Below are 23,484 nucleotides of genomic sequence, written 5' to 3'. Positions count from 1 at the left end.
TGATAACTCTAGAAAATCATTTTCAAATGATAGACCTAAAAGGAAACAACTTATCTTACCTAAGGAGAAGAAGGTAGTTGAAAACCTAGGCATTAATCCCAAGAAGGGGAGACACATGCCTAGGAAGGGTAGGTCTAGGAATGTCTATAATGGACATGTTGATTCTAGGGTTAGAACCCTAGAATTGGAAAATCAAGCCTTGAATGCAAAGCTTGAGGAAATGGAGAAAGTCCTAGAGAGGTTTATTATTGGACCTAAAGGACTTGACATGTATTTGGGTGGTCAAAGATCCAAAAATATCAAATTGAGTCCCTCCAAGACCAAAAGGAGGTCAAGTGCTAAGGTGACACATGATATTGGTAAGGGAGGAGTGACCAAGGGCAAGGGAAAGTTATCCAAGGCCAATAAAAAGGAATATGCTAGGGTGACATATAATTATGGCAAGGATAAGGTGTCCAAGGTTAAGGACAAGAAGAAATTAACCAAAGACAATGTGTCTAAGGTTAAGAAGGTGAGTTTTGTAGGCCAAGTGTCACCCGAGGTGCACCGAAGTGACCTAGCCATAGTGGATGAGTCACCAAGGAAGGTGACTAAGGTTTAGATTCTTAAGGTTAGGAAAAGCCTCTGGGACCCATGGTAGATGGGTTATTAAATGTGTCAAGTGATTTGGAGACGAACTTGAGTCTTAAATCCAAGAAATTGGCACAATTGAGTTAAGTTTCATGCATGAAAATATGAATTGAGTTCATATTGCATGAAAATTAGTTTTTGATGTATAGATGTCATATAAACTAATGCTAGGGATGCATTATGGTTTAGTATGGGCAGATACATCAAGAGGAAGCCAAAACTAGGACTTTAGGTCAAGGTTTAATTGAACCATTTAGCTAGTTTTGAATTTTGTATCAATCTTTGGATCTATGATAAATATATTTATATATATATTTTTCCCAAGTAGACAAGGTTAAAATAGACCTCTCTACAAAATTTAAGAATTTTTGGAGGTCTGTGGAATTTCTGGTGTATTCCTGAAGTTAGATTAAAAAGGTTGATTTTTGCTAACATAATGTACCCGTCGACTGGTACAGTTACCAGTCGACTGGTAATAGTAATTTTGAGTATAAAAGAACTCTGTAAGCTCATTTTGACGATGTCAGTCGACTGCTGGTTTTACCAGTCGACTGGTAGCACTGTTCATGAGTACAGAATGTCTCTGTAAGCTCGTTTTGATGATGTCAGTCGACTGATACTTATGACAGTCAACTGATACAATCTAAGAATATTTTCCAACATTATAAAATTACCAAAAGAGTAGTAAAACATGTATATAATCTTATGGGGGATTAATACATGATGTTTATGGTCATTAGAGGTCAAAGAGTCCAATAATTGGGATATTGTTGGAGCTCTTTTTGATGTATGACAAAGGGGGAGAAGTTTAGGTTTAAGTGGGAAACCTACACACATTTGCAAGAAATCCTAGCTCAAGGGGGAGCTTAGGTAAAGGGGGAGAGATTGCTCAATTATTAGCAAAGGGGGAGAAGTTTACCTTTGCAAGAAATCCTAGCTCAAGGGGGAGCTTAGGTGAAGGGGGAGACTAAGATTAGGTTCCATGATTTATGCATGTGTAGATTGCATATTTATTTACATTATTATTGCTATATTGTTTTCCTAACTTAAACGGGTTGCCAAACATCAAAAAGGGGGAGATTGTTGGAGTAATCTGGGTACCCTAGGTTTTGATGTTTGGACAAAGGTTTAAGTTAGGTTTATTGTTGTATTTGATATGCATTGTGAGTGTGCAAGATACAGGTACAACAAGGAAAGCCCAAGTGTGATCTTGGCAAAGGAGGAAAGTCCAAGGATGAGTCTTGGCGGTGTAAGTCTAAGCATGTAGTCTTGACAACGTAAGTCCAAGTGTGACTTGGCAATGGATGAAGTCCCGGAGGCGCGACCTCTTGGCAAAGGAAGACCCGACAACAATGACAAGGCCGATGGAAGCTCCAGAAGGCAAGACGTGAAGGATGGGGAGGCATCCGAGGGACGCAAGGCTGATGGAGGAGGCTAAGTCTAGGTTGGTCGGCCGAGGATGAGTGCTGAGCGAATGTACTCGGGGGTCAAATCTTAGACTTTAGGGTTTACTGTAGCGGTACTGTAGCAGTACTGTAGCAGTCGACTGCATGTTTCATCAGTCGACTGCATGTTTCATCAGTCGACTGGTGCAGTCAACTGGGAGCAAACAGAGGGCTGGTATCGAGCCGTTGGGCTGCAACGATCGAATTTTCACGAAGGGCAGTCGACTGCATGTCTTGGCAGTCGACTGGTAGGCGGGGTTTTCCAACTCGTGGCCTATATAACCAAGAATTGGAAGCTTGGTTAAAGTTGACAAAATTAGTGGTGGTTAACCATAATTAGAGTCTCCTAGTGCCCAAGTGATCTAGCGTGCTTATACAAGGTTGTGGCGAGATTTCTCCACCCACAAGGAGCTACAGAAGCTAGCCGTAAGTTTTCCGGGGAGTCATCCATCGACAGATCAGGATCGTCCACCTTACGGACAGTCGTAGAGTAGGAGCTTCATCTCCGAACCACGTTACACAGCGTGTCATTGGGTTTGCTTCTTGTTTATTATTTTCTAGGATTAGCTTTCCTTTTGTTTGTTAGTATTTTTGTTTCCGCTGTGCACTAACAAGCGTAGGAAGCGACGATTTGGGTGAGACGCTATTCACCCCCTAGTAGACGTCAAGGTCCCAACAAGTGGTATCAGAGTACGATTCACATCGGAAGACCTCACCGTCAACCGAAGCATCAAAATGACATTTCAAGAGGGATATAGCACCGCAAGGCCACCTTTCTTTGATGGCAACGACTTTGCATATTGGAAAGGTAGGATGGAGTATTATTTAATGAATGACATTGAAAATTGGTTTAGTGTTGTAGATGGATTCGAGATGCCGAAGGATGGGTCGGGAGCTCCTCTTTCAACCAAGGATTGGACAAAAGAGATGGCAAAGAAGGCCTAAGCAAATGCAAAGGCCACAACAACCCTACAATGTGGACTCTCAAAGGAACAACTAAGCAAAGTAGGATCATTCAACTCCGCCAAAGAGCTTTGGGAAAAACTCATTGAATTAAATGAAATATCAAGCTAATCAAGGAGAGCCAAGAGAGATATCTTGTTAGGGCAACTTCAAACTTTCACTATGAAGACCAATGAGACCGTGAGCCAAATGCACGGTAGGTTCAAGGAGATAGTAAATGAGCTTCATGTAATAGGTGAGAAAATTGATAATCGGGACCTAGTAAGGTATGTTCTTCAATCCTTTCCTAGAACCACCTTATGAGCATCAATGGTTGATGCATATAAGGTTTCTAGAGATCTTTCTCTAGTTAAGCTTGATGAATTATTTTGTGAATTTGAATTTCATAAACAAGCTATTATGACTTCAAAAGAGAAAGGTATAACTCTTATTGTAGAAAAGAAGAAGAAGAAAAAGAAGAAAGAAAAGAAGGTGGAATCCTCTTCATCCGAATCCGAGCAAGAATCATCGGATAGTGATGATGAAATGTCGACAAGTGAAGTGACTCACTATGTCAAAAAGATGATGGGAAGATCAAGAAAATTCATAAGAAAGGATGTGAAGAAAATGTTTCAACCCTCAAAAGGTAAAAGTAGTTAGTGCACAGCGGAACAAGGAAAGTCCAAGTGTGATTCCGTCGTTCTTTCTCTCCTTTCTGCCGTAGAATCTCCTTTTCACTCTTTCTCTCCTCTGTCACCTGGAACAAGGTCCAGCCACCACTCAAAGGTTTGGGTTGAGGATCCCGCCGTTCCCCCCTTCATCCGGTGATTCCGCGGCACAATGGAGCGTCGGTAATACTTTCTTTCATCTTGGATCTTTCATTTTGGTTTGATTCATGCCTAAAATCATCTATGTTTTGCTTCCTTTCTTGTTTGACTGAAAATGGGCACAGTGTATTGCATTTGCATGGTTTAGAGTTAGGCAAAAATGTCCTGTTGGAGAGGGTACCTCTCGGCAGCTCCCTCGGCAGCTCCCTTCAGCGCCTTCTGGGGGACGGTTTCCCTCCGAGGCTTGCCACATTCGTTTTGAGAACACCGACTTCAAAATGATGAGTTGTTGATATCTCAATCGTCCCTATTTCACCGGAATTGCCCCCGAAATCATAGAGATTAGTGTGCATTATGGCTTATAAAAATTATTTCATTGCATGACTACCGTCAATTTAGATCTGTGTAAGGAATTTTATAATAAATTGTGTCCATCTAGTACTGAGGGTCATGCATATATCACTATGGTGGGCGTGACATCCATTAATTTCACCCCTGATATACTGAGGTCTTTCTTAGGGTGTAGGCGGTCTACTAGCACCTTTACATGTTTTCCTCAGGTTGAGGAGCCTCTCTTTGATTCGCTTTCACATATCTCCATTGATATGATTCATCAGCATTATTTTCATGCTCCCAGGGCTCCACTAAAATGTATTTTTGATGTCACTCGCATGTCAACCTCCAGTTACATCCTCTATAAGGTTGTCATTGCTTGTCTTCTGCCTATCGTGACCAAAGGGCAAGCCAAAATTTGACTTCCTCATTTAGTTATGATGTATGCCCTTAAGCAGCGTTTTGATATCGATATCACTCTTCAGGTCTATGAGTCTATCATCCATTTTTCTAGACCAGTCCAGGGGAAGTTATACATGCCCTTCTGTCATGTCTTGACATCATTTTTCATTGATAAAAGGATAGATGTCACTAAGGGTGCCTTGCATCAGTTGTCTAAGGACTTTGATCAGTTAGGGCCTCGCCAGATGTCTTTAGCTCAGATTGAGCAGCGTGATGGTGTTATGGTGTGGCGTCGCCGCCCTGGCCAGGATGATTCTGATTCCGATGATGATGCGGAGGAGGTCCCTGCCCCTGCTGCAGAGCCGACATGTGCCTCCCTGCGGGAGTGAGTCTTTCATTTGGAGGAGTTTGTTCGCGAGGAGTTTTGGACTGTTCGTCAGCAGCAGACCGAGATGTTTGATATGATGCAGTGCTGGGATCTTGCCTACCAAGGCCCCCTCCTCCTCCTCCTCCTCCTCCGTCTCATGATGATGCTTCGGCGTAGGGCCTTGTTTTATTGCTTGGTGTTGGGTGAACTTTTGGCTCTTATTTGCTTACTCTTTCTCACCTCGAACACTGTTGATGATATTGTTGGATGTTATTATCTCTTTTGTCTATGTCGCTTGAGACCTTTGTATTTCTATCTATGCATGCTTGTTATGTTTATGGTGTTACTATTTGTCTATGACTATGTGTCACTATTTATCACTATTCATGTACACCTATGCCTTTGTTTATTCTTGTGTGGTTTTTGCTTATTTTTTTTAGAGGGTATGCTATGTCTCTCTCAACTTGTTGCTTCTTCTTTCATTTTTGATGTTTGTCAAAGGGGGAGGATAAGACAAGTTTAAGTTAGAATGCTTTTGATAAAGCATATATTAAGGGGGAGTTTTGGATATCATGATTTATGTTTCATAATAGAGCATATGATAAAGGGGGAGTGTGTGTGGATTTTTATGCCTTATGGTTCATGATTTATACCATGCTTACAATCTTCAAAGTTATGAACTAGTATTCTTCATGATTTTACGTTTCATGATAATAAATATCAAAGTTTTGGATGTTATGTTCATGCTTACATTATGTTTGCAATTTTCAAAGTTAATTTTATGTTTAACTTAAATATATTGCCACACATCAAAAAAGGGGGAGATTGGTGATATAATCGACATAGGATTAAATGGGACGATCTTTGTTTTTGATGTGTGTGTCAAAAAGTTTAAGTTAGGGTTTAGAGTGGTTCTAATATATACTCAAGTTGTGCAGGACTTGGTAAATTACACAAGCTTGGAAAATCTCATCTTATGGCTCAGGCCCTTGAAGATTGGTGAAGGATGGTGCATCCGAGGGACCACGGACAAGGAGCAACGGAGTGAAGGGAAGTGAACCTCGAAGCAACGTGAAGGATGGAACGAAGAAGAGCTGTAGGCTTGAGTGCATCTGAGGGACAAAGGCTGAGGAGGAAGACTTCAAAAGGCAACTCCGGACACCAGTCGACTGCATGTTTTAACAGTCGACTGATATAATACCGTTGAGATGATGACGCACTGGATCTTCACATATTCGAACGGAACAGTAGCCGTTGTGTGCTACCAGTCGACTGCATGTTTCAGCAGTCGACGGGTATCGGGAATTCCAGCAACCTGTATATAAAGTTGGAAGCTTGGAGAGAAAAACACTACTGATTAAAAAATTACTGTTTGAGCTCTCCAAGTGACCTTCAAGACTTACTACTCTTATTCTCTCCTCCCTAAGCTCATTACAAATCTTGTGAAAGGAAGAGATCATCATGTAAAGGTTTCTCCACCTTCACTCTTTGATTGAAAAGGAGAAGATCTTAGTAAAACTTGATTGGGTGTGTGTGCGCCTTGGATTAGTCACCTCAAGGAGGTGGAAACCAAGTAAATCGAGGAGTTAGCTTTGTTCTCTTATTGTTTTTCAATTTCATTCCTTTTTGTGCTTCCGCTAACAAATTGTAGGAAACAAATCAAAGAAAGGCTATTCACCCCCTCTAACCATAAATAAAGGTCCTATCAATTGGTATATGAGCCCAGATTGCCAGAAGGTTTAACCGCCGACTGTGCACAAGAGCTATGGTCTGATTGAGCCATGTGAGTACAATATTGACCTCGAACAAAGAAATTGGGGGCTCTTATGTTCGGATCAAGAGGACCAGACACCAGGCAGGAAGTCCTAGTTGCGGATAGGCAAGGAAGTCCTAGTAAGTCGGGTGGACCAAGGGGCAGGAATACCTGGTGGGTCGAGGATTGGATATGGGAAGTCTGTGGTCCTTTGTTTGAGGGGGAGGGGGGATTGTTGGTGTTGCAATGTTACAAACATAGTCCCACATTGAAAACACATGGGAAAGATCATGAGTTTATAAAGAGAAAAGATATCTCCATTGACATAAGACCTTTTGGGTAGAGCCCAAGAGCAAAGCCATGAGGGCCTAGGCCCAAAGTGGACAATATCATGTCATTGTGGAGATATCTAAATTTTTTTCGATCCTACAGTTAGTACCCCAAGGTAGTTTGGATGTGATCAACCAAGTTAGGTTAGGTCCTGTTGGTATTTAACCCCTGTGTCTAAGTGTACAGGAACTTAGGAGCATAGAAAGTCCAGCGAAAGACGTAGCTAGTGAGAAGGAAGGCACGGGAGAGAGCCGATGAGTTCGGTGTGTTCGAGGTATAAGGTGTTGCGGAAGAGTACACGGGCAGACGAGAAGGAGGTGCGCAACATTTTCAAGGGACAAGAAGTCGGAGCTGAAGACTGCTTGAAGGCCGGATGTTGGGTTCAAGTGAGCCCTATTCCTGATGGCTGAGATCACCCAAGTGAGTGGAGCGGGAGTGGAAGACCAGGACTAATGCGAGCGGAAGCGGAATGGAAGACCGAGACTAAAAATCAACAAAAAGTTGATTTTTTAGTTCGGGGTGCCCTGACCAAGTCTGGGGCGCCTAGACCTGTTTGGGGCACCTGGACTTGGTCCAGGCACCCGGACTCCGGGCGCCTGGAACCCTTCCTAGCGCTTGAACCAAAAAATTAGCCAAATACGATGTGGCGCGTTGCGTTGCGATGGGGATAAAATTTTTCCTGTCAGAGTGTATACTGAAAGCCTAAGCTTTTGTAAACATTTATTTTGAATAAAGAATTAATTTGGTCAAATTATCTACATTTGTTTGTAGTTGTTCAATTAATTTATATTGTAAAAGGTAGATCCGTTACCTTAGAGGCCCCCCTAGTGCCGACCCCACGGATATGGAGGGAGGTTCATGCAGGTACACAGGCCATAGGCTCATGGCGGGATAAACCCCAGGCCGTCAGTTCCTGAGAATCGACCCCTGGCCATTACGCCAGAGATACCATGCGCCCACCGTCTGCGCTACGCCCTGGGGGCAATTAATTTATATTGTAGATAACATAGTATGTGGTGTCACATACAGAAGATAATGTTATCAGTACCTTATAAATTATAAACAGTAGCTCACGACCAAAATGGAAAGGAACAAACCATTGGAAGATCGTAGTGTAATTAGGTATTAGTTTATCTTAACTATATAATTACACTAGTACACTTAGAGTGTATTGAGTAGGACCATCAAAGGTCGTTTCTTTTATACTGACTTTATAAAGGAACAATGACCTCAGTTATTATGGAAGTGTGTGCTCTTAGTCATAATATAATAACAAGCACATATATTTGATATTTATTTCTTTAATTTATCAATGGGTGAGATTTAGTTCGATAAATCAATAAGCCCGATAAGTTGGGAAATGATATCACTTATAGTGTGTGTTGTTGATTATAGAAGGAAACTGTGTCCTAGTGATCTAGGTTGATAATGTCCCCAAGAAGAGCTCATAAGGATTGTCATGTTAAACCCTGCAGGTGGACTTAGTCCGACATGACGATAAGGTTGAGTGGTACTATTCTTGGACTAAGATATTAATTAAATGAGTTGTCAGTAACTCACTTAATTAGTGGACATTCGACATCTTAAACACAGGGAGACTAACACACTCATAATAAGAAGGAGCCAAAAAATGTAATTTAGGATTGGTGCGGTAGTTCAATAATAGTTCTCTAGTGGAATGAATTATTATTGATAAAATTAAGTTGTGTGTTCGGGGCGAACACGGGATGCTTAATTTTATCGGGAGACCAAAACCAATTCCTCCTCTCGGTCCCTATCGTAGCCTCTTATTTATAGAGTACTATACCCACCTATATCCACCTTCATACCCATGTTGTAGGGGCCGGCCAAGCTAGCTTGTGGATCAAGCTAGGGCCGGCCAAGCCTTGTTCCATGGGTGGCCGACCCTAGCTTGAACCCAAGCTTAGGTGGCCGACCCTATTAAATTAGAAAAGAATTTTAATTTTAAAATTTTCTTATGTGGAAGATATAATTTATTGGAGAGATTAAAAATTAAAATATCTCTTTTATAAGTTTCTACAAAAGATTAAAGAAAGAGATTAGATCTCTTTCCTTATTTGCAGATTGGAAGGATATTTTATTTTTCTTCTTTGTAAATTATTCACATGTTGAAAAATTAAAATTATAGAAATTTCTTTTTATCAACCATGAAGGGATTTTAATTGGAAATTTTATTTTTTTAAATTTCCGATGACAAATAAGGAATTTTAATTGTTGATTGAAAATTGCCTTGTTTGCTCTCCATGAGGTGGCCGACCATGATATGATTTAATAGGAAATTTTATTTAATTTTGCTTAATTAATTGATGTCAAGGAAAGTTAAGGAAATTTTATTGTAATTAAATTTCCTTATTTGCCAAAGCTAAGGATTATAAAAGAGGGGGTTTTGGGAGCCTTCAAGGTGAACAACCTCTATTATTTTCTCCCTCTTTTCTTCCTTGGTGTGGCCGACACTTCCCTTTCTCTTCTCTCCATCCTTGTGGCCGAAACTCCCTTCACTCTTGGAGATCAAGTGGTGGCCGGATTCTAGCTTGGAGAAGAAGGAGAGAAAGCTTGCATCCCTTGGAGCTTGGTTGGTTGAATCTCTTCATCCTTGGAGGTGCTCTTGTTGTGGCCGAATCTTGCAAGGAGAAGAAGAAGGTGCTTTGGTGGTATCTCATCTCAGAAGATCGTTGCCCACACAATGTCCGAGGTTAGAAGAGGAATACGGTAGAAGACTTAGAGGTTTTTGCTTGCAAAAGAAAATGTATACTAGTATAATTTCCGCATCATACTAGTTTTATCTTCATGTAAAAATACCAAATACAAGAGGCATGCGATTCTAGTATTTCGAATTTGTTTTTGATGTTGTGTTCTTTTGTTTTTCTTTTCCTTATGATTTGATTGTTCTTTTTGGTTGACCTAAAGTTATTTAAGGAAATTAAATATTAGCTTTCCTTAAAAGACTTTGTCTAGGCGGTGGTGGCTGTTCCCATATCCAAGAGTGCCATGTGCCTCGCCATGCAGTTCTGGAAGCCAATTTTGGAAATTAATATTTAATGGAATTAATAACCTAGGTGATTTGGATCGAACGTGTTAAGTTCCGCAGGAGATCCAAGTCTAAACCTAAAAGAACAAATAAATTAAACTTTGGATCAAACGTGTTAAGTTCCGCAGGCGGTCCAAGTTTAATTTAAAAGAACACATGGTAGCTAGGAAAAGGTTCAGACCTTTGTACAAAATTTTTGTACAGTGGAACTATTAGGTTTTCCGAGTAGCAACCAACATTTCCCCTAGAAACGCTTGGAACCCTTCCAGGCATTCCGACAAAGGCTATAAATACAGCTCTGGTCCCATAAGACTAGAACAACACTTGTGATTGATTCTTATTCAGTTCTGTTATATAATCTAGTGCTTTAATTGCTGTAAAGAGGCTTCTCCTCTTGAAGGAGAGTTTAGTGAGCGTTCAACTTCCTTGGATTAACAACCTTCTCGGTTATAACCAAGCAAATCATTTGTGCCTCTTCCTTTCTTTATTTAAGTCTCTTATTTCTTTTATGCAAGTGTTGATTATTATTAAGCTGTAAAGTTTGAGGAAGGTTTGTTTTTCTTTGCAAGGCTATTCACCCCCTCTAGCCGACCGCCAAGGGTCCTAACAAGTGATATTAGAGCGGATTCGCTTCAGGAGAACTAGCCGCCGAACAAAGCACATGAGATAGCCGGACCGAGCATCAACTTACTGAAGTTCGAGGGGGAATTCGTGAGCTGGAAGAAAAAATGGAAGTATTTTTTAAAATAAATTTTGAATTATTAATAATTATGAAATATGGCTTTGTAGTCCCGAAAGATAAAGAAGAATATCAATGGATGAAGAAGGAGCAAACCGACTTTGTGATGAATGACAAAGCAGAGTTTCATCTGCTTAGTGTTTTACCACCTCAAGAAGTCAACCATATCGGAGCCTATGAGTCAGCCAAGGAGCTCTGAGAGAAATTCTTGGAACTACACGAAGGGACCTAGGAGGCAAAACTAGCAAGGTGGGACCTGCTCTGGAACCGGATTAGCAACCTCCGATTAGAAGAAGCTGAAACTGTCGCACACCTCCACTCAAGAATCAAGGAGCTCATCACCAGACTCACGAATTTCGGACAAAAGATAACCAATCGAGATTCGCTAAGGTACACATTTAACGTATTTTCTAGGACTTCGAAATGGTCGACCTTAGTAGATGCATATTTCATCTCTAAGGATTTAAAGGTAAGCACTTTAGAAGAATTTTTTTTCAACTTTTGAAATTCATGAGTCAATATGTGCAGGTCTAAGGAAGGAATCAAGGCAAAACATTTCCTTAAAAGCTAAGATGGACGAACTAGATTCTGAGACATCACTTGACGATGAGGAAACGACGTTAATGGTAAGGAGGTTTAAAAAATTATTTAAATCTAATAAGTTTAATCAAGTGCAGGGTAAGAGAAGAAAAAGAAAGGTAAAATGCTACCACTGCAATGAAGAAGGACATATAAAAGATAACTGTCCTAAACTAAAAAGCAAGGACAAGAATAAGGACATAAGCACAGATAAGAGACCAACCCAGAAAAGGCACAAGAATCTAAAGGCGACGTGAGATGAAACATCGTCCGAGTCAGAGATCGAAGCCCTTGCCGGACTTGCGCTAGTGGCAAGTCACCAAGAAGACGAAGACGAAGACGAAGAAAGCTCGTCTGAAATGAGCATCAAGAGCATCGATGAAGGGGGAGCGATATCGGAAGAAAGCAACACTTCAGGGGGGAGCTTCAGATTATGAGATCGACAAGGTAAGTCATGTACAGCCTCTTTCTCCAGACAAGACATTTTAATTTATAAAACACTTATCGAAAAATTACTGTAAATTAAAAAAAGAAAATAAAGAGTTAAAATCAACCTTAGCAATATCTTGTCGATTAGAAGATCTTGACAAGATTAAAATTAAAACTAAAAAATTAAAAATTGAGAATGCAAATTTAAAGGATCAAATAGAAAATTTAAAAAATTCTGCAAGTTTAAATTTATCTGCTTCAACTTTCAGGAACTATAAAGGATTAAATTAGCAATTTAGATATTACAAGGCGAAAATTAGAAAATTATTTAGAAAATATATTCCTCGGAAAATTTTAATTAACCATAGGAAGGAACCTATATTGGGTTCCAAAATCATATTAGGATTGATTATTTTTATATTTAGGGTTTTTAGAAAGAAAGTTAAATATTTAATTTCTTTAAAAGGATTGTCTAGAAAGTAGTTGTTGTTCTAATAACCAATAAGATCTAGTACCTCGCCACAGCCTGGAAAACAATTATTAAAATAAATATTTAATTGACTTACTGTGAAGCACTTAACTAATACTTTAAATTATTTTTCAAAATTTTTGTTAGAAAAATTCTAATCGTTAAAATTTATTTAATAATTTTTTTTCATATTTGTTAGAGTTGTTTTAGAAAACTTAATTTTCTATGAAATTTTATCTAAATAATTTTTTGGAATTTTTTCGGTTAGAAAATTTTTATGAATTAGTTATCAAAGTGTAATTTTTTTAAAAAAATTTTCTTCAACTTTTTGTGAATTTTATTTTCTGTTCAACCCTTGTTAAATTTAACAATAATTAAAGGTGTCTTTTTCAAATTTTTTTTATAAAACTAGAGTTTTTAAAGCTTAACCTTTCATATTTTTTTTCCCTTAGACTTTAAATTTAGATTTTCCAAAATCAATTCAAAGTACCTATTTAATGTGATCAAAGGGGGAGAATGGAAGATTAAGTCTAGGAGGAGGATATTTTTTTTTTAATTACTGAGTTGCAAATGGTAATTTAATTTTGAGTTGCAAATGGTAATTTAATGTTTTTAATTATTAAGTACAAATTTATTACCTTATTTCTTTATGTCGGTTTAACTTAACTCACTTGGGTTGTTCACATTAAAAAAAGGAGAGATTATTAGTACTCCAATGTAGTTTTGATGTGATTAACCAAGTCAGGTTAGGTTCTGTTGGTATTAAACCCCTGTGTCTAAGTGTACAGGAACTTAGGAGCACAGTCAGTCGAGTAAAAGATACAACTAGTGAGAAGGATGACACGGGAGAGAGCCGACGGGCTCGGTGCGTCCGATGTATGAGGTGCTGCAGAAGAGTACGCAGGCGAACGAGAAGGAGGCGCGCGGAGTTTCCGAGGGACGAGAAGTCAGAGAGGAATATTGCTTGAAGGCTAGAAGTTGGGTTCAGGTGAGCCTTATTCCAGATGGCTGAGTTCACCTAAGCGAGTGAAGCCGGAGCAGAAGTCTCGGGCCAATGTAACAGGAAGATGAGCGGAAGACAGGGACCGAAAATCAGCAAAAAGTTGATTTTTCGATTCGGGGTGCCCCAACCAAGTCCAGGGCGCCTGGACCTGTTCGGGGAGCCATGACTTGGTCCAGGCGCTCAGAACCCTTTCAGGCGCCTGGACCGGAAAAATTAGCCAAACATGATGTGGCGCGTTGGGTTGCGACGGGGATAAAGCTTTATCCCCCTAGAGGCGCCTGGAAGGGTTCCAAGCGCCCCGACTAGGGATATAAATATAGCCCTGGTTTCAGAAGGCTAGAACAACACTTGTGATTGATTCCTATTTAGTTTTGTTCTGTAATCTAGTGCTTTAATTGCTGTAAAGAGGCTTCTCCATCTGAAGGAGAGTTTAGTGAGCATTTAACTTCCTTGGATTAACAACCTCCCCGGTTGTAACCAAGCAAATCGTTTGTGCCTCTTCCTTTCTTTATTTAAGTCTCTTATTTCTTTTATGCAAGTGTTGATTATTATTAAGCTATAAAGTTCAAGGAAGGTTCGTTTTTCTTTAAAGTGCTATTCACCCCCCTCTAGCCGGCCGCCAAAGGCCTTAACAAAAGGTCCGAAAGGGCTCAGTCTCCCCAAGTGGGAGCTAACCAAAAGGTCCAAAATGGGCTAGTCTTCGTAAGCGAAACCTAATCAAATGTTTGAAAGGGCTCAACCTCCCTAAGTAGGAATTAATAAAGACAAGTGATAAAGGTTCGAAAGGCCTCAGCCTTCCTAAGTAGGAGCTAACTAAAAGGTCCGAAAGGGCTTAGCCTTCCCTAGCGGAAGCTAATCAAAGTTCTGAAAGGGCTTGACCTCCTCAAAGGAAAACTAATAAAGTCAACTGATAAAGGTCCAAAAGGACTTAGCGTCCCTGAGTAGGAGCTAACCAAAAGGAACTAATAAAGTTAACTAATAAAGGTCTAAAAGGGCACAACCTTCCTGAATGGAAGCTAACCAAACGGTCCGAAAGGGTTCAGCTTCCCCAAGCGGGAGTTAAACCAAAATCACAAGTATTTTGCAATTAGAACAGCTCAACGATTCCTAATCAATAAGCCTCTAATGGTTGCTCAATCGGGCTCTCTCCAAATTTCTCCCAAGTATTTTGCAATCGGAATAATTCAATGATTTCTGATCGGCACGCCCTAATGACCACTCAGTCGGGCCCTATTCGGATGCTCACAGCGAATAGGCTATGCCTTCCGATCACTATATATACAAAACCACAAAAGTAGCTTTGTTTCTACAACATAGGGCTTCTCAGCCAACTACTGAGAAAGAACAGCAGTGCCCCTTCATTTATCTACCTTCTCTGAGTCGGGCATGTCTTCCCACACCTTCAACGGGTCAAGGAAGTCCAAGGAGATATCGAGCGGAAGATACTCGACTTTGAAAACCTGTTGGATTGCGCCTTCAAATCCTTATTGAATCCTATTCCATATGTGGGCGCTCAACAGATCAAAATATTCCCGTGGCTGTAGGAAATCATCCTTGAATTTCTATCGTCGTTCTTCCTCCCCAGCCTTATAAGCGGCTAACTTGGCTTTCACAAGCTCCAATCTTTCAAGACATGTTTTTCATAAATACAGGAGATTCACACCCCTCCTACATGGCATCATTGAGGTGACTGTCGACTAACTCAACTCATTCAGTCAGTCGGGCTTCCACCTTCTTCGACTGGACTTAATGAGGAGTCTTGTGATGTGTCAGAATTGGGGGAGTCTCAACGTGTCCCTCAAAGTTCAAGATATATTCTTATGTGGAGGTCAAAGTTAAGATGAAGATAACCTATCCTGACTGACCGCAATAGGAGAAGCAAACTTCTGACTGGTTGGCGTATGACTTGCCCGATCCTGTCGATTGAACCTTGCCTAGTTGACTCCCCATAGGTTTGTTTGATTGGACATCACATGGATGAGGCACCATGACCGGCTATGCAGATTGGCTGTAAAATGCCTCTCTACAGAGTTTGGTCCCAACTGGTCAAGCTAACCAGAAGCCTACCCAGTAAATCGAGTTCAGCAGGCCAGAGGTGCGCCCCATCACCTCAATTGGATTTTGCCAATAATAGATAGACCTATTATATTGATTGAGTGGGCCGATCCATTTTGCCCTAGTGATCTGACGCCCTTCTTTCTTGGATCAATCTACATCCATAAAGAGTTAGTCATTAATAGTGGGAGGATAAAGAGTCAGTGAAAGTAATATAAAAGAGACTTTATACACTAACGGGGAGGTTTTTTTCGTACATTTGAGAGCTCTCCACTCTTCATTTTTTCTTTTTTTCATATTTCTCCATTTTCTCACCTTCTTTTACTTGAGCGTCAGTGGCAATATTGGGGCACTCTTGGTGCCATTCTAAACCTTCTCTTCTACCTTTGTTCATCTTCAGGTGTTCCAAGTGACGGTGATTTCTCCCCTCGATCTCCCTCTCCTTGTGGTTCCAGAGGCAACAGTCAACACATTTGTAAGTTCACCGATGAATAGGGGTGTAAATGAACCAAGCCGCTCATAATGAGACTCGTTAAGATAAATAAATCAAGCTTAAGCTTCACAATACTCGGCTCGTTAGCTCGTGAACATGTTCGTTAGTAAGCTCATGAATCAACTTTTAAATGAAAAAATAATAATTTTGATATTCAATTTATAGATTTTACAATCTACTTATGAAAAATATAAACAAATATATTAAATTTATTTATTAGAATAAAATTATAAATTTTAATAAGAATATTATAATTTTCTCTAAATATATAATTTAGTTTTTAATGAATATTTAAATTTATTATTTATATTTATTAAACTCGTTTAAGCTTGATAAAAGTTCGAATAAGCTCGTGAGCCATGAATATATTCGTTAAATAAAACTCGAACTCGACTCAATTATAAACGAACCAAACTCAAATATTCAAGAATTCGGCTCGACTCGATTATACCCCTACTGATGAATCATCCTCTGAGGGTCTTAGCATAAGATCAATCGACATTAGGATCAAGGCTCAAGAGGTGCTACAGAGAGAAATGATCTTATGGATTTTTTTTTTATATAGTTGTGGAATTTGATTAAATGCATGATATTTTTAGAATCTTAATCTGCGTAACATAATACCTTTTCGCAGTCAATTACTATGTTAATATTTTAATATATTATAATTTTAAAATAATTTAAAATCTTCATTAATTGGACTCTAACCAACTATTTAAGTTCCAAGGGCATCTCCCATGGAGATTTTTGTTAGTTTTTTAATTTTTTTTTTTGGGGTGGAGGCCATAAAAATCTCTAATACCGTAAAAGCATAGGAGATGCACTAAAAATTATTCACATTGATGAATATTATAACACCCATTATCTCATCAAAAAATATATAATTTACATGTCACATACATATTATATTAACATCTTTATTTTTTCATATTCATTTTAATATTAACATATTATTTGTGAGTTACTGTCCACTTATTCATCTTTATTCTTATTTTATATTAAATAAATATAAATTTTATTTTATTTATTCAATTTAAATGACTATTATTTATAATAATAATAATAATATTTTTAAATATATTTATTAAGTAAAATTATTTTTTCTTATTTTATGAGTGTCATTTATTTATATTTAAAATATTATTATAAATTTGAAATGAAAAAGTACAATATATAAATATTATTTTATAAAAAATTGATTTTTTTTATTTTAACCTTATAAAATAGTTTTACAATAAAATATCATTAATTCAATTTTGTTTGGTTGTTTTTTAATTTTAAAATTTTTATAATTTAGTTTTTATATCCATGTGACCTTCACATCCCGCGCTTTGCTCCAATATAGGATGGATTAGTCCTACGTGCACCCTCACATCCTACCATCGAGCACGTGCGGAAAGCACACGATTAGTTTCTCTCTCGAGGACGTGCATGCATGCATTGAGAAAAATTTATTTTTATAAAAAAAATATTTGAGCGCATTGAATGCATTTAGTGACATGTGTTGTATAAAGTCCTAATAAATCGGGCTTATATAAACAACTTTACTCAAGAAATCCTATCACATGCGCCACCTCACCTCACTGACAAAGATGATGGAAATGGAAGGCGTCGCCTTGTCGAATGTGCTTGTCTTGCCCGAGGTGTCTGCCCTACCTGAGACTAGTTCAAATTTTCTGATCCACAATCCCTAATTTCATCCTGGTTGCTTCTCTAATTTACACTTCGAATACCATTTCATTTACCATTTCAAGCATGAAGTGTTCCTTTTTCATGATGAGAAGAGATAATAAAATAAGAACACTCTTTATATTTTTGCATATTTTTTGAACTATTAGATATTATTCCATATCGGTGATCAATATAAAAATTTTGATATGATATTATAAAGTATTAAATTTTTATGATATCGGTGTAAGATTTAAATTTTTAAAGTATTTCATTATATCCAAAATTACCAAAATACTAGAAGAAAGATTGAAAAACATATGTATGATGCATCTATAAATTTATTTTTTTTGGTATGTCAAAATTTTTAGTACGAACTATATGAAATTTATACTAATAAAAATATTAAAATTTTGATATACCAATTTTTGTATATATATATATATATATATATATATTTTATATTAAAATTTTAATATTGTATACTATTTTACTAAATATTAGTATACTGTAACAAATAAGTCCAGGTAGCAACCTAGTCATAAATCCTGGGTGGTTTAATTAAGGGTTCCTATCCAACAACTAAAATGATGTAATAATTAAATTTAGCATAAAAAGTATGATGACTTATTAATCCTCTAAATAACTTCAAAAACAATTCAGAAATAAATTCATAAACTCTCGTTTTATGAAAATAAGGCTCACAGGTTCAAACATATAAGTAAAGATAATAAATTCTAAGTTACAGGAGTAAGTATTTGCAAAATTTGAAAACAAACATCCAACTAATGGGACTTGACTTCCAACTGTTCAATTATTTTTCTTATAGAAAGAACACTAGACCTAAACCCTAGAGTGCATTCCTAGCGCAAAACCTTATGTTCAACTTCTAGCTTTCGGTTTACCTCTCATTCAACTTCCAATTTCATTTCTAATTCACTAATTTTTGTTTGAGCTTCAAATTTACAAGTTTCAACTTGGAGTTTTGCTTCAGCTTTGAATTTACAATTTTAACTTTGAGTTTTTCGTTAGTTGGGCTCTTTTCGGCTTCGAATTTATGAGATATCTCCCATTCAACTCCCAATTGTTTTAGTAAATCGGCGATGCACATCATTTTTTCAGTCATTTTTGAAATCTTATTTTATTCTCTTTCTTCCATTCGACATAGGATTAAGCAATCAGTTCAAAATAAAATAAATTAAACTTTTTAGATTTAATTAAACCGACCAATCTTTTCAACAAAAAATCAAACAACCAAAGTGATAAAATATTATTTAATCAATTTTTCACCGAATTAATAAAACTTTTTAAAAATGATATATTTCTATCTAATTTTAAGTTTCTATTCGGTTAATTCAAAATTAAAAACTTAAAATGCACGTGGATGTATGCACCAAAATTGTAATTTATAATTGTTAAAATGCCATGTTTCATCAAGCCAAACATCTTACCATAACACAAGCAAAAGAATGTTTCTTCATTTATTCATTTCAGCAACTAAAGCAAAAGAATTTAACAAAACTTTGATGTTTTATCACTGAAGTTAAATAAGTTTTATTAATCCAAGTGCCCAGAACTCAACTATTCTTGGTTTTCCTTTGAAGATTCAAAATTTTGAAGGATTAAGACAAATTGTATACATTAAAGAATGCATAGTTATTTATGCGTCAAAGCAGAATAGTAAAAGAAAACGATATAAAAAATCCAAAATCCCACAAGATATCCTCAAACTATTAGATGTGTATTATATGTTATTGCAAAAAAGTGGATGAAGCCCACCACCCACAATGGCAGTAGGGAGCGGACATTTACATACAGTTATGATCTCATTAACTGCATATTCTGTGCAATTGGTCACAACTAATGGCGATAATGATGCAATTTATTTGAGGATGACAAACTGAAGGTACTAGTAAAAGGGGCATGCATACTACACAGGAGCATACAAAAATCAATCAAAAGAAATGAGTCTTTCTTTCTTAAGAGACAAATCACGTGTCAAAGTAAACATCAAACTAGGCTTCCAACTCATTTTGCCTTCTCCTTTTTAGCAACCAACTCTTTCTTTGTGTCATCCATCTTTTTCTGTATCATCCAACTCTTTCAGTATGTCAGCCAAGGCTTTCTTTAAGTCTTCGAAGGCTTTCTTTGAGTCTTTCGACTTTTTCTCATCAGTATGTCAGCCAAGGCTTTCTTTGAGTCTTCGAAGGCTTTCTTTGAGTCTTCCGACTTTTTCTCATCTCATGGGATGAGCGCATTCGGTAAATTTAGTATTAATTTTATATAATTTTTTAATTACTTTTAAATAAATTCGGTTAATTCGGTGTTAATCGAAATAATTGATTTTTAATTTGATTTGATTAATTCAGTTTTAATAAAATTTTGATTTGATTTGGTTAGTCAATATTAAATTAATTTTTAGTTAATTGGGTTAATTTATAAACCGAATTAACGAAATACTCATCCATCAAGGATAACTCCAATGCTTTCTTTGATCCTTCCTACTCTTTCTTCATCTAATCCATTGATAACTTGAGTTCCACAATTTACCCATTCATAGCTTGCATTTTTGATTTATAGATTGTTTTCCCTTTAACTATTCCGACAAATTGGGATATAACCCTTGCGATATAGCGCTTTCATCCTACTGATCAATCTCCTGGTCCATAGCATATTCAAAAAAGGCATTTAAAAAAATGATATAGCATATCTTTTAATTCACTGAAAGAAGCTCAGGCAGGGCGGGCACATTGGACTGGACGACGCCTTCCATTTCCATCGTCTTCGTTAGTGAGGTGAGGTGGTGCAGTGTGATATGGTTTCCAGAGTAAAGTTGTTTATATAGGACCCAATTTATTAGGACTTCATAGAACAAATGTCACTAAACACATTCAATGCGTTCAAATGTTTTTTTTTAAACAAAAAAACATTTCTCACTTTGATGCGTACATGTATGCATGCACTCGAGAGAGAAACTAATCACGTACTTTCGCGTACTCAATGGGAGGGTGTGAGGTTGGGCGAAGGACTGACCCATCCTATATTGGTTCAAAACATGAGAAGTCAGGATCAAATGAGTGACCTCTTATATTTGTTTATTAAAAAATATTAAAACTTATAAAATTAAAAATCAACAGAGCAAAATTGAATGGATGATATTTTATTACGAAACTATTTTTACGAGGTTAAAATCATTTTTTATTTTTTTATAAAATAATATTTATATATTGTACTCTTCATTTTAAATTTATAACAATATTTTAATTTTAAATAAATGATACTCATAAAATAAGAAAAAATATTTTACTTAATAATATATTTAAAAATATTACTATTATTTATTTTAAATAATAATCATTTAAATTATGTAAATAAAATTGAAATTATATTTATTTAATGTAAAATAAGAATAAAGATGAATGGATATTAATGTTAAAATGAAGGTGTTAATATATTACGTACGTAGTATGTGAATCTATATTTTTTAACGAGATGATGAATATTACAACATTCATCAATATAGATGCTCTTAGGGCATCTCCTACGTTTTTGTGGTATAGGAGGTTTGTTTATGACCCCACCCAAAAGGAAGAAAGATACCAGAAGCTAGGTAATTTTGAATGACACATAGGAAAAAGAAATGTAAAAAACCTAACAAAAATCTCCATTAGAGATGACCTTAGGAACTTAAATAGTTGTTTAGAGTCCATTTAGTTGAGATTTTAAATTATTTTAAAATTATAATATATTAAAATATTAACATAGTAATTGACTACGAAAAGGTATTATGTTACACAGATTAAGGTTCTAAAAATATAAGGCATTTTATCAAATTCCATAACTATATAAAAAATTCTATAGATACATCATTTTGAGTCATTGATATATGTTGAAAAAAATTGTTGGCAAAATTTCATTAAGATCATCTTCTCTCTGTAGCACCTCTCTAGCCTTGGTCTAATGTCGATTTATCTTGTGCTAAGATCCTCGGAGGATGATTCATCGGTGAATTAGCAAATGTGTTGATTGTTGCCTTTGGAACTGCAAGAGAGGGAGATCGAGGGGAGAAATCACTATCAGCTGGAACACCTGAAAATGAACAAAGGCCGAAGAGGAGGGTTAGAATGGCACAAGGGGTGCCCTAGAGTTGCTACTCCGATGCTCAAGTAAGTGTTGGTGCAGGTAGGTCGGCAAGAAGAGGGGGGGGGGATTGCTTGTAAAAATAAAAAATAACCCTTTCTCGATCTCTTAACTTCGTTAGATAGAACAATTAAATTAAAGCAATTGAACAACAAAGAAATAAAAGAGACGGAAGAATTACTTGGTTTCAACCTAGATGGTTGTTAATTCAAGACAAATAAAAGCACTATAAATTCTTCTTCATTGAAGGTGGAGAAGCTTCTTACACTCGTTGAACGCTCAGAAATACGTTAAGAAATGAATACAAGACTTGTTGAATATTTTCTATCTCTAGGGGTCTTTTTATAACATCTGAAAAATGTTATCCACAACTTGAAGACACCTTCAAAGTGGTCGAAGTCACCTTCCATCGGATAGATTTTATCCGCTGAGGATAAAACTTTATCCTCAGATAACGGCTAGTGAGGACGCCTTCCATCTGGAAGGTGTCTTCCATGAAGCATTGAAAGTCCCTTCCAGCCCATGAAAGGCACCTTCCATAAGATAGACTAGACTGGTCTTCTTCGCATGGGTGATACTCCGGTTATCCAGAGTTGAACTCACTAATACGGATGCTCTTAGGGCATCTCTCACATTTTTGTGGTATAGGAGGTTTTTTTATGACCCCCATCCCAAAAGGAAGCAAGAGACAAGAAGCTAGGTAATTTTGGATGACACATAGGAAAAAGAAATGTAAAAAACCTAACAAAAATCTCCATTAGAGATGCCCTTAGGAGCTTAAATAGTTGTTTAGAGTCCATTTAGTTGAGATTTTAAATTATTTTAAAATTATAATATATTAAAATATTAACATAGTAATTTACTATGAAAAGGTATTATGTTACAAAGATTAAGGTTCTAAAAATATTAGGCATTTTATCAAATTCCACAACTATGTAAAAAAATTCCACAGATACATCATTTTGAGTCATTGATATATGTTGAAAAAAATTGTTGGCAAAATTTCTTTAAGATCATCTTCTCTCTGTAGCGCCTCTCGAGCCTTGGTCTAATGTCGATTTATATTGTGCTAAGATCCTTGGAGGATGATTCATCGGTGAACTAGATGTGTTGACTGTTGCCTTTGGAATTGCAAGAGAGGGAGATCGAGGGGAGAAATCACTATCAGCTGGAACACCTGAAGATGAACAAAGGCCGAAGAGGAGGGTTAGAATGGCACAAGGGGTGCCCTAGAGTTGCTACTCCGATGCTCAAGTAAGTGTTGGTACAGGTAGGCTGGTAAGAAGGGGGGTGAATTGCTTGTAAAAATAAAAAACAACCCTTTCCCGATCTTTCAATTTCATTAGATAGAACAATTAAATTAAAGCAATTGAACAACTAAAAAATAAAAGAGGCGGTGCAATCAAGTCCAAAAGTAAAGTCCGAAATAATCTGCTACGGCTGCAACAAAAAGGGACACTTCAAAGCCAACCGTCTGAACCAAAAGGAAACAAAGAAGTAAAGGAAGAAGAAAGTACTACATGCGACATGAGATGAGTCTTCTTCAGAAGATTCTGACGAAGAGCTCGAACATATGAGCTTCCTCACACTTACGGCCAGGGAACAAGTCAACAAATCTGAAACCGAGAGCGAGTCGAAAACAGAATCCGAGAGAAGCCATGGATCCGTATCCGTTTCCGAAGGGCCTAACCCCACTGTAAGAACTTCTCAGATAGATAAATTTCATAACTTAGTTAACTATCTCATGCGTAAGTTAGCCAAATCCAACCTTCGAGTCAAGTCACTCCAAAAGGAGGTAACAATCCTTAAGGGGGAGACTAACCTAAGTCCT

The sequence above is a fragment of the Zingiber officinale genome, chromosome 5B (assembly GCF_018446385.1).
Source record: "Zingiber officinale cultivar Zhangliang chromosome 5B, Zo_v1.1, whole genome shotgun sequence".
Taxonomy (NCBI): domain Eukaryota; kingdom Viridiplantae; phylum Streptophyta; class Magnoliopsida; order Zingiberales; family Zingiberaceae; genus Zingiber; species Zingiber officinale.
Note: the sequence above shows the minus strand (reverse complement) of the source record.